This window comes from Mustela putorius, unplaced genomic scaffold (assembly GCF_011764305.1).
Source record: "Mustela putorius furo isolate JIRA1106 unplaced genomic scaffold, ASM1176430v1.1 tig00003863_pilon_pilon_pilon, whole genome shotgun sequence".
In the NCBI taxonomy this organism is placed as follows: domain Eukaryota; kingdom Metazoa; phylum Chordata; class Mammalia; order Carnivora; family Mustelidae; genus Mustela; species Mustela putorius.
The window spans coordinates 11,137,523-11,153,181 of record NW_025422015.1 but is presented as its reverse complement, the minus strand read 5'-3'; the positions used below and the strand labels follow the sequence as shown (position 1 = coordinate 11,153,181).

Sequence of the window (15,659 nt, the reverse complement as noted above, 5' to 3'; positions counted from 1 at the left end):
ATTTGTAGTAGGTTTTTTTTCATGCCTTTGCTTGGTTTTCATATTAAGGTAATGCTGGCCTTACTGAATAAGGTAGGAAGTACTCCCTCTGCTTCTATCCTCTGAAAATGATTATAAAGAACTGGCAAAATTTCTTCCATAAATGTTTGGCAGAATTCACCAGTAAACCACCTGGGCATGGTGCTTTCTGTTTTGAAAGGAAATTAACTGATATCTTTAATAGATATAGCCATAGGCATTAAGTTATTCATAGTATTTTGTTATTATTTAAATGTGCAAGGGATGTGAAATGGTATCTCTTTTGTGATGTTAATAATTTGTAACCTCCACCTTTTCTCTGCCTCACTAGAGGTTTATCAATTTTATTGATCTTTCCAAAGAACCAGATTTTGGTTTCAATGCTTTTCTCTGATATCTGATTTTCAATTTCATTGATTTCTGTGGTTTTTGTTTTAGTTTTGTTCTTTTTAAGATTTTATTTTTAAGTAATCTCTATACCCAACATGGGGCTGGAATCCACAATCCTGAGATCAAGAGTTGCACACTCTGCCAAAAGCCAGCTAGGCACCCCTATTTCTGCTCTAATTCTTATTACATCTTTTCTTCTGCTTACTTTCAGATTTTTTTTCTCCTAGTTTCCTAAGGTAGAAATTTAGATTACTGATTTCAGGACTTTTTTTTTTTTTTTTTTTATGCTCTATATTTTCTTCTAAGCATCACTTTCTCTGCATCTGACATTTTGATGTCATGTTTCCATTTAGTTCAAAATAGCTCAAAATTTCTCGATATACTTTTCTGACCTTTTATAAAGTATGTTATTCAACCTCCGCATTTTGAAATTTTTTTTTAAGATTGTATTTATTTATTTGACAGAAATCATAAACAGGCAGAAAGGCAGTCAGAGAGAGAGAGAAGCAAGCTCCCTGCTGACCTGAGCTGAAGGCAGAGGCTTAACCTACTGAGCCACCCAGGCACCCTGAAATTTCTTACTTATCTTTATATTATTGATCTCCAAGTTAAATTCTACAGTGGTCTGACAGCAAACAATATAGGATCTTTATTCACTTAAATCTGTTATATTTTAAGGCCCAGAATGTGGTCTATCTTGGTGAACGTTCCATGTGAGCTTGAGAAGAATATATATTCTATTGTTGTTGGATAAAGTAATCTGAACATGTCGATTACATCTAGTTGACTGATGGGATATTATGTTCAACTATGTCTTTATTGATTTTCTACCTCTGAGGTCTGTGGAATGTATAGCATCTTTCTAACCAGAAACCTCTAAGCTCTATAAGCTTACCATGGCATAATCTAGGTATTTTATATATATTATCTCATTTAATATTCATAACAATTCTACAAGGGATGTGGTTCATTAGGAAATTTGGTTTTTGGTTCATTAGGAAATTCAGGCACAGAACATTTCCGTAAGTTGCCCAAGGTCACACAATTAACAAATGATTGATCCTGACACCGGAGTCCAGGATTTTAGCCATCTAGGCTATATGATCCCTCAAAGAAACCTAGGATGATGAAATCAAGTTATTTTGTGTTATCATTAATTTCTATGACAGTAAAAATTTTCCCAGTAAGTCTTGGTACACAATAGTAATTACTCCGAAGTGTTAATGTCCTTTTTCCTTGGGGTTGCTAAACACAGTTACCTTGGCAGATACAGTTTAAGCACAACACTTGTATGGTTATTCTGTGGTTCTTCATTCTAAAACATTCCATAAGACTGAATTTTTTTCATGTTTGTTTGCATGTTACCACAGATACAATATTTATGTTCACATTCACTGTTTTCTTAAATTGTTAAATTCTTAATAGACTATCTGTACAAATAGGTTTGTAAATAGCTACAGAGGAACATGCCGGAAAGGCCTTTAAGGAGTATGATCATGAGCACAAAGACAATGGCAGGTAGGCTCTACTTCATCAGGTTCTCATTTCCAGGAGCCTAGATTCTGACACGGGAAGGGAATGAAGACCTTCACTGGAAGGCAGGACCCAGCATCAGAGAATATTGTGAGCACTTTCCTCTAAACTTCATTTACCTGCCAGGAAGATGATATAACTTATTAACCTGCATTAAAGTTTTTAAAATTCTAGGATGTAAAAAACTAACCATGCCATTCTTAGTTCATGTAACAAAGTACCATAGATTTGATGGCTTAAACATTTATTTCTCCCAGTTCTAGAAGCTAGAAGCCCAAGATCATGGTGCCAATATGGATGGGTTCTGAGGAAATCTTCCTCAGGGCTTTGGATGACTAACTCCTCACATGGTGGAAAGAAAGCTAGCTAGTTCTTTGTTCTCTTCTTACAAAGCCACTGATTTCATTCATGAAGGCTCCACCCTTATGATCTGCTTACCTCCCAAAGGCCTTACTTCAAATATCATCACATTGGCGGTTAAGATCTCAACATACATATTTAGGGAGACATATTCAGTCAACTACAATGACCTTATATGGAGATGAAGACAAAACAATCATCTCTGAAAAACCTCTCTACAAAATTTCACTTGTAAGAGAAAAAATATGGACAGACTACTAAAAGCCTATGCAATTCTGTAATCAGAGAACTAGACAAATAATAATGGTATTTTGCAGATAATTTGGACAGCCCAGGGAGGCATCTGTGTGACTGTAGAATGCCTCAGGGGGTACTAGAATGCACAAAAGCAGTAGAGTGGAAAAGTTACTGCAGTAGAAATGGAGATGGAGAGCTCAGAGATGGGAGTCTCAAAGCCAAGGAGAGTGACTTCACTGTAATTCTATCAACTCCAACTCCGCTGAATTCTAAAGCCTGCCCAGGACCCTGGAACACTTCTCCACTCCTGTTATTTCCTGTTTTCTCTCCTCTCTTCCAGTTGGTGTCCTCACTCCCAATACTTGTACATAATACTTATGTCTCTGTGAACATCCCCACATTATACTCCACAGAGGGGGAAAAAAGAAATCTATTGGATAAAACAGTTTATCTCTTCAGTGCTCACCTTACAAAATTCCTTTTCTAGCACCAATCAACTCCACCTCTTCATTTAAAGTCTCCTCTATATTATCACGTTCTCCCTTACTACTAGAGATACTTCTTCCCTACATAGTACAGTGATCTGTTATTTCCCAACCTTTAACAAACAAAACCTTCATTGACCTTGCACTGCCCTCCAGCTTCTACTGTATTCCCAGACTACATTCTCAAACTTCTGAAAAAGACTGAAAATGTAGATAATCCCCATTTCCTCACCTATTCACTTTCCAACCCATTCCCTGGCTCTTATCTCTTCCACTCTATCAAGAGATCCTTATCAAGGTCATCAAAGCAATTCTTATTATCCTCATTTTAAGAACCAGGGCACTGAAGCTCAAGAGAGATTACTAGGTTGAGATAGTAAAGACATACCTTCCCTTAGAGATAAACAAGAGCCCACGGCTGCCCCAAAGTTCTCTTTTCAGGGTATTAGACTAAGGACTTTATCTTCCAGGGACCCCACCTCCTTCTTCCCTTAGGTCATCTTCCCTACATTAAATCTCAGACTTACTCCCCAAAATATCTCATTGTTTTTCATCATTTTTCACTAAGAAAGTATTTTGTTTGATCTATGAATATTTTCTGCAGATCACTTAGTGTATACTCTTTTAATTAACTAAAAATAGGTGGTTTTATTCCCTTTGTACAAATAAGAAAATTATGAAACAAAAAACTTTCCCAATATCAGACATTTGAGAAGTATCAGAGTCAGAATTTGACCTGATCACATGGATTCTACAACCCAGGCTGCCTGTCGTCAGATGGTTAAATCTCACAGCTTCTCAGTTTGTCCTTTTACAAGGTAACAAGGTAAGAACATCACTCCGAAATGTGACATAATCCCAATACTTCCATAAGATCAGAAAACATAGGGTTGATACAAATCTGTTATGAGCAAACATGTAAGAAACTGATTTATAAATCATAATGGGACTTTGTAATGAGAAATACAGTTTTTAAGATCGGACACTCAACTTTGGTTACTAGAGCATTTTCGCTCTCCAGCACTATCTAGGAAGCTAAATTAGTTAAGCATGAAGGATGATGCAGATTTGTATGCTCACCCATATCCTATTCTTTTTTTAAGCACACAGGCATTACACTTGCTCAGTATTGCTCTTAAACCTGGACATGAGGGGTTCATAGCAAATCCTTCCCTCTAGAGTAAGAAGGTCAAGAGTTTAAGGGGACTACCCACCCAGGCCCAGACTCCCCTCCTAGACCATGCTGCAGGTTCCTGGAACCAAGGCGTTCCTTGTCCAAAGAATTTCAAGCCTGATAGTAGGGACTGTGGAGCTCTCTTTCCCAGACCTAGGTTTATAAAAACAGGTTGTGCTCACCAGCACAGAGAATTAAATAGAAACAAAGAGAAATTAAATCTTCTAGATTTTAGAGAGAACTGCACTTCCAAAGAGAACCAGTCCATCAGCTGAAATCTAAAAATGATCTTCGGCTTCTCCTATATGGAAGCACTGGGAAGAAAGGGTTGCTCAGTTCCAAGCACAGCAAATTCTCTACTCTCCATTTCATAAGGAGACAAGGAAGATAAAAGGAAGAATTCCCCAGAGGGAACAAGAAGGTAGAATCAGGCCCCAGGCAAAAAGCATCTTGTTCCCTCAAGGTGTCCCAATACCTGTCATGAGGGATTTCAGAACTGCTATGGACCAGTGACTCCAGTGTTTCTCTTATGTTCCCCTTTTCTGGAAGGGACAGTTTTACTACATTTAACTGCCTCATTTTACCATTATGTATTAGGTGTATATAAGGGAGATGTGTGCACATATGCACAGAGGGAAGGCCATGTGAGGACACAGCAAGAAGGCAGCCATGTACAAACCAAGAAGAGAGGCCTCCTCAGAAACTGAATTTGCTGGCACTTGCACTTCTACTTCTAGTTTCCAGAACTGTGAGAAAATAAATTTCTGTTGTTTAAGCTACCCAATCTGTGGTATTCTGTCATGGCAATCTAGACAGAATAATCCAGATTTGCACGGTGAACTAGAATGCTGCAGTAACAATGTTGAAGTGGCTTTGGAATGGAGTAGAAACTGGAAAGGGTTTTGAGGTGCATTATAGAAAAAAACCAAGATTGCCTTAAAGAAATACAAAGTTAAAGGAGATTGTGGTGAGAACTCAGATGTGAATGAAGAACATGCTCTTGGAAACAGAAGAAAGATGATCCTTCCTAGAAAGTGGAAAAGAATTTGGCTCAATTGTGTTGTGTTTAGTAGAAGAGCCTGTAAGTGATGAAATGTTAAGCTTCCAAGTGACGGATGTTTAGCTGAAGAGATTTCTAATCAAAGTGTTGTTGAGGGGATAGCCTGGTTTCTCCCTATAAGCCCTTCTTCTTCTCACTGAATAGAATGTGAGAAGAGAGATAAACTGAAAAGAATTATTAGAAAAAAACAGAGAACCTGAAGAATTGGAAAAATTCTGTCTATCCATATTGCAAAAAATGAGAGAACATGTCTTGGAGAAAAACACCAAGAGTGTGGCTGGACAATGATTCCATGAAGAGATAACCCTTAAGAGAGTTATTATTCAGCCAAATCAGCAGAAGCCAGGAACAGAGATGGGATTATACCAGCAAAGACTCTGACGGTTTGGACCAAACAGAACAGAGTCAGGATGAAATAAAGGATGGATTTTGGAATTCTGAGATTGAGCAGGTCTAGACATAGAACTATTTGGCAGCAAAGATGCTTTATTCCTCATGAAAAGAAAAGAATGACCCCAGGGCATGCCAGACATCCTCACTTCTACTCCAACTACAGCCTCCCAAAGGGCACAGCTGTTCCTCCTTTGTTTAAGAGGGTGGGGCTCCATCCTTGGCCTCAGTGGGCCAGACTGCCCCCACTGAGTGCCTCAGGGGTGGGGCCACTGCCTAGTGCTATGGGACCAGAAGGCAGATTGTGAAGCCGAAGAGGATTATTCTTGGGATTTAAAATCAAATGGAGTTTGCCTCAGTAGATGCTTGCCTTGTTTGGGACCTACCAATCCTATTTGGGACCTACCAGTTCCATTCTATCCTACTCTGTCCCACCAATGTATTTTGGAACCCCTAGTCTGTTTGGTTTCACGGGTTCACTGTAGGAGAGGAATTTTTCTTCAAGATGAATCTTACTTTGAGTCCCATCCATACCTAATTAATAAGACATTTAATTTCTTAATTTTTAAAAAATAGGCTCCACACCCAATGTGGGGCTCAAACTCATGACCCTGAAATCATGAGACATATGCTTTACCGACTGGCCAGGCACCCCAGATGATATTTAGATAAGGTTTTGGACTGTAGACTTATGAGCTGATGCTGGAATGGGTTAAAACTCTTGGAGCTGTTGGGATGGAATGAATGCATTTTGCATGCAAGAAGGACATGAATTTAGGGGTTAGAGAACCAAATGTCATAGATCAAATGGTATCCTTCCAAAATTCTTTTTTTTTTTTTAATATTTTATTTATTTATTTGACAGAGAGAAATCACAAGTACACTGAGAGGCAGGCAGAGAGAGAGAGAGAAGGAAGCAGGCTCCCTGCTGAGCAGAGAGCCCGATGCGGGACTCGATCCCAGGACCCTGAGATCATGACCTGAGCCGAAGGCAGCGGCTTAACCCACTGAGCCACCCAGGCGCCCCCTTCCAAAATTCTTATGTTGAAGCCCTAACCTCTGACATGATTATATTTGGTGGCAGGGCCTTTAAAGAAGAGATAACTAAGACTAAATGAGAGACGGGTGGGACTTGTGTTCCTACAAGAAGAGGAAGAGACATCAGAGACTATTCTCTCTCCATACATGCAAAAAGGACATGTGAAGACACAGCAAGAAGCTGGCTATCCAAAAGGCAGGAAAAGAAGTTTAGAAACAGACCTGCATAGATGGATGGAAACCATCACTACAACTCAAAAGATGCAAAGGAAATTCTTTTCAAAAAATGATTCTAGAGCAACTGGATTCCTACAATAGAGAGAGAGAGAGAGAAAAAAAGGTAATCTAGATTCTTATTTCACATCATACTAAAAAGTATTGCAATAAATCATAAAATGGAACACAGACTTGTGAAAAGAAAATGAAGCTCTTCACAACTGTGGGATAGGCACAGATTTTTTAAATAGGACACAAAACATGGTATTCAAAAAATTGATAAACTGGATTTAGGAAACTGTATTTATCAAAAGACATTATTAAAAGTGAAAACAGAAAAATCAGACTGAGAAGCTATTTGCGATACACACATTCAATAAAGGACTCTAAAATATAAATAATTCCTACAAATCAATACGATGACAATGCAAAAAATATGCAAAAGACTTGAATAAGTACTGCATAAAACATACAAAAGGCTGCTCAACATTAATAACGAAGGGATGGAAAAGAAAACCATGACCTACCAGCACACATCCACCAGAGGGCTTAAGAAAAAAACTAATAATAATATCAAGTGCTGGTGAAGAGGTGGAATTACAACTCCCACTGCTGGTGGGAGAGTACCCTTCCTCATTCACTGGTGGTTACCTGGCAGAATTTACTAAAGCAAATTCCTGGCTACCCCAGGACTTTAAAATTCTACTCTGACATATACAAGTAAAATACTACAAAACTCACTAAAAGATCCATGTATGACTATTCACAGCAGCTTTGTTTTTTTTTTTTTGTGTTGGTTGGTTGGTTGTTTTTTGTTTTTCCAGTAAAATTTTATTTTGGAAAAAGTTATTTCCAAGAGAAATGGATCAAATACCCCAGTTAGTTGCAATGAGTGCTGAAAATGTTCATCACCACTTCATAGAAATTGTAGTTTCTCTTAACAGAATATTTAGGATGGACGCATCATGTTTAAATAGTTCAACCTGTAAGCACAGACGATTAACACAGAGACAAAGACTGAGCTGGGGAGTGTTTTATTGAAAGAAAATGCCCGTGACACCATCACAGCCCAGTCACCTCCCTCATCTGCCAAGGTGCTGCTAGGTGCCAGGAAAGGCCCAGCGATGTGGGTGAGTTCAGATCTAACAGCATCAGAAGTACAGGACTCTGGACTGAGACACCGGTTATCAAAGCAAGAACCCAGTTGAGGAGAATCTTAAATATCTAAGTGACTAAAAGGGGTTTTAAGATATGAGCAGTATGTACAACAAGAAGTACTGAATAGAAGTGCTGGTGGCCCCTGCTCCTCTGGGCCCCTCCCGACTGATGGGCTTGTCTGACCAGTCTTGAGGGGCTCTCATGGCCAACTGTGATCACAACCAAAGACCCTCCTGTGGACTGGCCATGGTCTCTGCAGATGACATCAGTGAGGCCTCCTCCCTATATATAAGGCAGAAAACCACGAAAGAGAATTCCAGCTGACCTGCTCAGAACAATTCCCCTTTCCATCCAGGGCAAGAAGTATGGACTGAAAGGCCACGTTTTAGATAGTTGGATATTCACACTTTTTTACTCTCCTCCTGGAGAAATGCAATGTAACCACAGTGCAGCCCGTGGACAGAAGACAGAAAAGAGGCTATGTCCTTGCCAACACCCACGGGAGCAGGGCTGGGGGCTGAGTAGAGTGGGTCTTCAGGCAACCTTCAGGAGTGGGAGATCTTGTCTAGAGACATGAACCCCATCTTCCCAAGGGTCCTTAGCCACACTCAGCCACCAGGCCAGACCACCGGGGGGGTGATGGGGCCATTGTTGGGAGAGAGGTAGAGCCAGCCTTCAGGGTGGAACTGCAGAGCCCTGCACACCATCAGCAGATGATGCTGGCATGGCAGATGAAGATCTCCTAACTGCCCTCCTAATGCTGGGCGTCTGCAGTTCTGGACAGCAGCCTCAATCCAGGCTCCATCTTCATAAACACAGCCTCGTTCTTCCAGCGGGAAGTAGGTGGGTTGGTCTCGATGATGGTGCCTTCCCTCAGCAGGTCTGTGCTGATCTTGCAGATGCCAGGCAGGTGTTTGCTGCTGATATTGGTGGTTTCTCTTGCAGGACACACGGCAGAATGGACAATTTTATTAAACTTCAACCCCAAGCTTGCGAGTCAGAGCCCAGTTAGTTCAGTCTGTTCATGACCCAAGAGCTTCAGAGTATGATCGTTCTCCATGGAGGAATCCACGTGGTTCCAGGAGCGCCAGATAAGAAAGATGCGTGGCCTGGCCTTGGCTTCGTAGTGGTCCAGGCTGCAGGCCAATTCCTCTTCTCCAGAGTCCAGGTACCTCTTCTGTAGGTTGAGCAGGGACTGTGGTTCTTGCCTGTGTCAGCTTGGGTCAGAGATGCTCAACGTGGCACATGGCCCCCACCCACACTGCTGCCTTGAGTGTGAACAGCTCTGTGTCCCCACCCTCGCAGGGCTTCCCCAACACCACTGCAGAGATGAGCATGGCAGTCGAGCCCTCTGCCAGGGCACAGGCCACCAGCTGCCACGCCTGTCGGAATGCCATGGCGGTGGGAATGCCATGCCCACCTGACCTGCACCAGCCCCTTGCCCAAAGCACCTTTATTTGTAATAGCCAAAATTAGAAAGAACCCAAACATCTGTTAACAGAGTGGATAAACTGTGGTATGTTGACACAATGGAATACTACAGAAATAAGAATATGAGAAAAAAATATATGCACATGCATTAATATGGATGAGTTTCAAAAAACTATGAAGTCAGACAAAGGAATACATATTATTTGGCTACTCTTATAGTCCAACAATAGACAAAACTTATCTGTAGGGATGGAAATCAGTACCTCTAGGGGATGAACTAGCTGGGAGGTACATGAAAATTTTCTCTTTCTGGATGGAATATGGTCTTGTTCTAGTGTACTAGATAGTTGTACATATATAAAAATTCATCAAGCTATATATTTAATATTGGCACATTTTATATGCTTCCCCCCCCCATGTATTTTATACCTTGGTAGAAAAAGTACTTCATAAAAGATAAGCAGACTATTTTTATCTTATCAGTTGCCTAGTAAAGGTTAATAGGTAAAAACAAAATTATCTACTTAAAAACAAAGACCAAGCAAATTGTGCTTATATCTGTTTCACTGACCCCAAGATCAGTCAAAACTAGACCATTCAAATCTTATCCATTAGTATCAATAAAAACTTAGAAGGAAAATCTGAAGAAAGTAGGAGTACATCAGTTAGTCCACAGCAGTTAAGCTTGTTACTCAAGTTAAGACTCCACGTAACATACTGGCAATGTATGTGAAGCAATTTTAGTAGTGTCTTTTACCATAAATAAACCTATTTAATAATTTTAACTATTTATTTTTAGTACCAAGGCAGTATGGCATAAAAGAAATAGCAAGAGATTTTGAATCAGACAAACCAGTTTTGCCACTTACTAACTATACAGTGTTGGGCAACTTTCTTAATCTCCTTGATACTGAGTTTCTTCACAATTTAAAACAGAGACAATAATACTTACTTTGCAAAATTGTAGCACAATTATAGTAGGTATTTAAGAGTAGTAACTATTTAGCAATAGCTCTTTGTATGCAAAGTATCATGATAGGTACTGGAATCCTATCTCTAAGAACCTGACCAACTGGAAATGACATTTAGATATAAAGATTGGTGATGAAAGGTAAGAATTTAACAAGGGCTATAGATTACAAATTATAGGGTTCCTATCCAGCTAGGAGGATTGTGGAGTGAGTATCCTCTGAACAGAGCCTGGAAAAGTTTTGGAAAATCCACTTAAGGCAAAGGAAATGGCGTGAATTAAAGTACAGCCTCAAAACACAGTGCAGTGACTTCAGGTTCGATCAGTTAAGACTAACTGTGCCACTGGACTAATTCTAAGAAGTAAGACTACAAGGCTAGTAGAGCAAGCTGGGACTACATAGAAAAGGACCAGTCAGGACTAAGAAGTCAAGGACCTGTTTTCTCAAGTCCTGGGATGTCCCTGAGGGGTTCTTTTCAGGAACTGACTCCAGTGATCACTGTACACAAATGTAGGGAAGGAAGATCTCAATACAGGGAAATATAGCATTGGATAATAAGGGCCTAACCCAACATGCTGAGAGGAATAAAAAAAACCAAGCAGGAAAAATATTATAATTCAATTTTATCAGCTTAAAAATAATGAACAAACACGTGGGCCTGCCTTCAAATTTGAAAATGACTGACAGGCACACAAGCTCCTCAAGAGCAAAGTAGTATCCAAAAACAGCAAAACGTTGCTAGGCACATTGAAAGCACTTGATATATACTGCTGGCAAATGAATCCTTTTAAATATTCCAAATACTGAAACGTTTATAATACAATGTTCATGGTGAACATGAAGAAAAGCTAAATTCATTTTTCCCTTCCTATTGACAGACTTTTTTTTTTTTAAACAATACATGCCAAGTTTTGGATTTGTTCAAATTCAATATTTTAAAAGACTCATTTGCAAGAGCTATATCTACCAAAAGACTCAGATAAAAATCACTCTAGAAAGTTGGGAATATTGCCACTTCAAGTTGCTAAGCTCTGTGTAATTTTTTTAAAGGAATTTATCAGTATGTCTTTTGCAATAACAAAACAAAACAAAACAAAACAAAAAGAACTAAAAAACAACCATTGCATGACTCATGAATATTACATGAAAAAATTAAAAAGTTAAATCCATATCATATGAATATATGTAAGGTTCACTTAAGAGTACATAATTTATGTAACAATTAAAATAATTAAAATGAGAATAAGCTACTACATTAAGAAATTTAAAAAATGAGTGCTTCCTAGGGGCTAAGCACAATGCTTAGCCCTTTCCATGTATTCACTCATTTAATCGTCTCGACAACCTTCCATGGTAGACATTTGTTATCTATGTTTTACAGATGAGAAAACACAAATATGGAGAATTCTCCGAGATTACACTGTATGGCAATGAAGAGGCAGAACTAGGAATTGAACCCATACAGTCGAGCTCCAGCATCAGATTCCAGTTAATAAATGTAGAATGAATGAAGGAAATGGCAAATCACCATTAGAATACCACAATAATAACTGTTACAGGCAAGACCAGTTGAATGCTAAAATTAATGAGCTAAACTTTGAGAAAGAGGACATTTGTACAACTCAAAACATCTCCCTCAGAAAATGTTGATTGCCCATGGTAATTTTAACATATATACACAAATAATTTGATACTTTCCCTCTCCTCTCTTTGAGTGTGGACTTCTCCTAACAAAACAGAGCACAAGGGAAAAGCAGTAATGTGTTACAGTGGAGAAACTGGGCAGGCACTGTCTGAACTACTTGATTAAGGTTAACATGTTGATGGGCACATCCTGTGCCCCCAGATATGATGCAATGAAAAGAGCACAACATATCTGTGGAATTCTTCCCCTAAAGCCCATAGCCTCAGTCTAATTGTGAGAATACATTGGACAAACCCAAAATGGAGGACACTGTACAAAAAAAGTGGTGATGTCTAAAAGACAAACATTTTCACAGATTGGAGTACACTAGAAAGACATAACAATTAAGTGCAATATGGAATGTGGATTAGATTATAGAATAGAAAGAGGACACTAGTGGAAAAACTGGGAAATCTGAATGAAGTTTGTCATTTAGTTAATAGTATTGTGCCAAGGTTTCTTACCATAATTAATATCATGGTTATGTAAGATGTTAACATTAGAGGAAGCTGCATAAAGGATATATAACAACACTCTATACTATCTTTACAGATCTTTTGTAAATCTAAAATCATTTTGTAATTAGAAGTTTTTAAAAATTCAATAACCATTTGTGAAAACAAATGTCAATAAGCCAGGAATAGAAGAAAATCTCTGGTAAAAGTCATCTCTAAAATAAAACACAATAAACAGCATTCTTAATAGTGAAATATTGAGGTATTCTCCTGTAATATCAGGAGAAAGCAAAGACATCTATTCTAATGTTTCTGTTAAATACTGTTCTGGTGTTCCCAGCCAGTGTAATAAGGCAGGAAAAAGAAAAAAGGAACAGAGATTAGAAAGGCTAAGTTAAACTTTTTTTTTCCAGATGATACTGTGAAATCACAGAATACATGCTCAATATATAAAACTCAGCTGTTCATCTATATCCTATTTAGATGGTTAGAAACAAAATTGAAAAAAAGATACATTTACAACAGCATCAAAAAAACTCAAATGCCCAGAAATAAGTTGAATAATGCAGAAGTCCTCTATACTAAAAACAAAACAATGGTGGGAATAATTGAAAAACTTATTAGATGAAGAGATATACAATATTCATAAATTGGAAGATTCTCTTAAGATCTCCATTCTCCTAAAACTGTTCTGTAAAGGCAATGCAATAACAGTCAAAAGTTTGGTAGGACTTTTTTTTAAATAGATGCTTACAAGCAATTCCAAAACCTATATGGAAATGAATCGCACTTAAATAGCCAAAACAATCCTTAAAAAGAAAAAAATTGAAGTGTTTACACTACCATATGTCAAAACTTATTATAAACTACAAAAAAGAAAGTATGATGTTGATAGAGAGATTGATAAACAGTCCAGGTGGAACAGAATGGAGTCCAGAAACAGACCCAAATGTATGGTCATTCCTTTTCAACAAAGGGACCACTGCAATTCAATGGAAAAAGAAAGGACTTTTCAATAAATGTGTGGAACAGTGGAATGTCCATATGAAAAATCTTGATATCCCCCTCATCTCATACCACACACAAAAATCAATTAGAAATAAATCGAAGACCCAGCTGTGAAGACTAAACTTTAGTTTCTGGAGGAAATCATAGGCAAATGTATTTAGGACTCTAAGGGTAGGCAAAAATGAGGGCAGGAAGAAAATCTGTGGGCAGAGTGCAAAAAGCACTTTCCACCCCCACCTGTAACACTGATAAATTAGACTTCATACGTCTGCTCATTCAAAGGCAACATTAGGAGAATAAATATGCAAACCTTAGACAGGTAGAAAATATCTGCAAACATGTACATGATAAAGATTTCCTATCCAGAATACATAAGAAACTAAAATCATTAACAGAAGATAACCTACTAAAAAAGTAGGCAAAAGATTTGAACAGCACTTCACAAAAAAAAATCTGAATGGCCAATAGATACAAAAAGATGTTCAACATTATTATTATTTTTTTAAAAAATTTATGTATTTATTTGACAGACAGAGATCACAAGTAGGCAGAGAGAGAGAGGAAGGGAAGCAGGCTCCCCGCTGAGTAGAGAGCGGGACTCGATCCCATGACCCTGAGATCATGACCTGAGCCGAAGGCAGAGGCTTTAACACACTGAGCTACCCAGGTGCCCCGATGTTCAACATTATTAATCTGCATAGGAATGCAATCAACTTACTCTAAAACCATCAATTTAGCTCCTTGGTATATATCTGTAAAATAGGAGTATATGTTTGCCAATGGCAATTTCAAGAACATTTGCAGAAACTGCATTAATAATGATCAAATCCAGAAAACAACTCAAACGTTCATCAACAAGAGGATGGAAAAATGAACTATGGTCCACCCACATAATGCAATACTATAGAAGAGGGTCACTGAACTTTTTCTTTGGCCCTATTAAGGGCCAAATAGTAAACGGTTTAGGCTTTATAGGTTACACAGTCTCTTTTAACTACTCAACCCTGTTGAATGGACATGTTTATGTCCAATAAAGTTTTATATACTAAAATATGTTTGGGCTAACACTGGCCCACAGGTCATAGTTTGCCACTTCTTGCAATAAAGAAAACAACAAAAAACTACTTACCACCTGGATGAATCTCAAAAATATCCCATGAACAAAAGGAAACCAATATGCATGCATGCACATGCACTATAGGATTTCATTTATATGAAGTTCAAGAACATCTGAAAATAATTCATAGTGAGAGAAGTCAGGACAGTAGTTCACTAGAGGAGAGGAGTGGCTCCACTGAATAGAAGAGACAGGAGGGAATTTTTGGAGGGATAAAAATGTATTCTTTTACCTGGGTGGTGATCACACAGACATACACCTGTGTAAATTTTATTAAGCCATATACTTTATTTTTGTGCTTTTGTTGTATAAAACTATAGCTCATTTTGGAGAAAATAAAATTGGACAAAAATCAGAATACAGATTTGAAGAAATTTTCTAGAACTCAGTATAAACAAACATATACAAAAGCTAGATTAAGAGAAATGGGTAGACTGAGCAAGTCTAAGAGAAGTCTAACCAGAGTTCTGAAGGAAAACATAGAAAAAAAAAATGGAGGGAAATCTACACAGAAAGAAAAAAGACGAAACCTGAGAAGTGGTGAAACACCAACAATCCAGGATAAATGAAATGTCCACACCTTGATACACTATCATCAAACTGTAGAACATAAGAGAAAAAAATCTTAAAAGCAGACCCTCCCCCCAAAAAGACAGATTAACAACAAATGATAGTTATTTGAACTAACTGTAACATGGGAAGCAGAAGTCAATGAAATGAGACCTCCAAAGGACTGAGAAAGAAACTGCCAGGACAGAACTGTATGCCAAACAAAACCATCATAAAAATGAGTAAAATAAAGACATTTTCAGATGAAATTTGCCATCAACATTCCTTTAAAAAACAAGCTCCTAAAATATACTTGACAAAGGGAAAAAGATCTGAGGTGTAAGATGAAATGACAAAAAAAAGATCCATAAAAAGGAAAAAATGA

The 15,659-nt window shown here is 38.2% G+C and overlaps 1 protein-coding gene and 1 pseudogene across 1 annotated transcript in view; both read right to left on the bottom strand.

Moving 5' to 3' along the window:
- Positions 1–15,659, bottom strand: part of PLAGL1 (PLAG1 like zinc finger 1) — a 109,944-nt gene that overhangs the window by 50,707 nt on the left and 43,578 nt on the right.
- Positions 6,680–14,053, bottom strand: LOC106005813 (annotated as a pseudogene).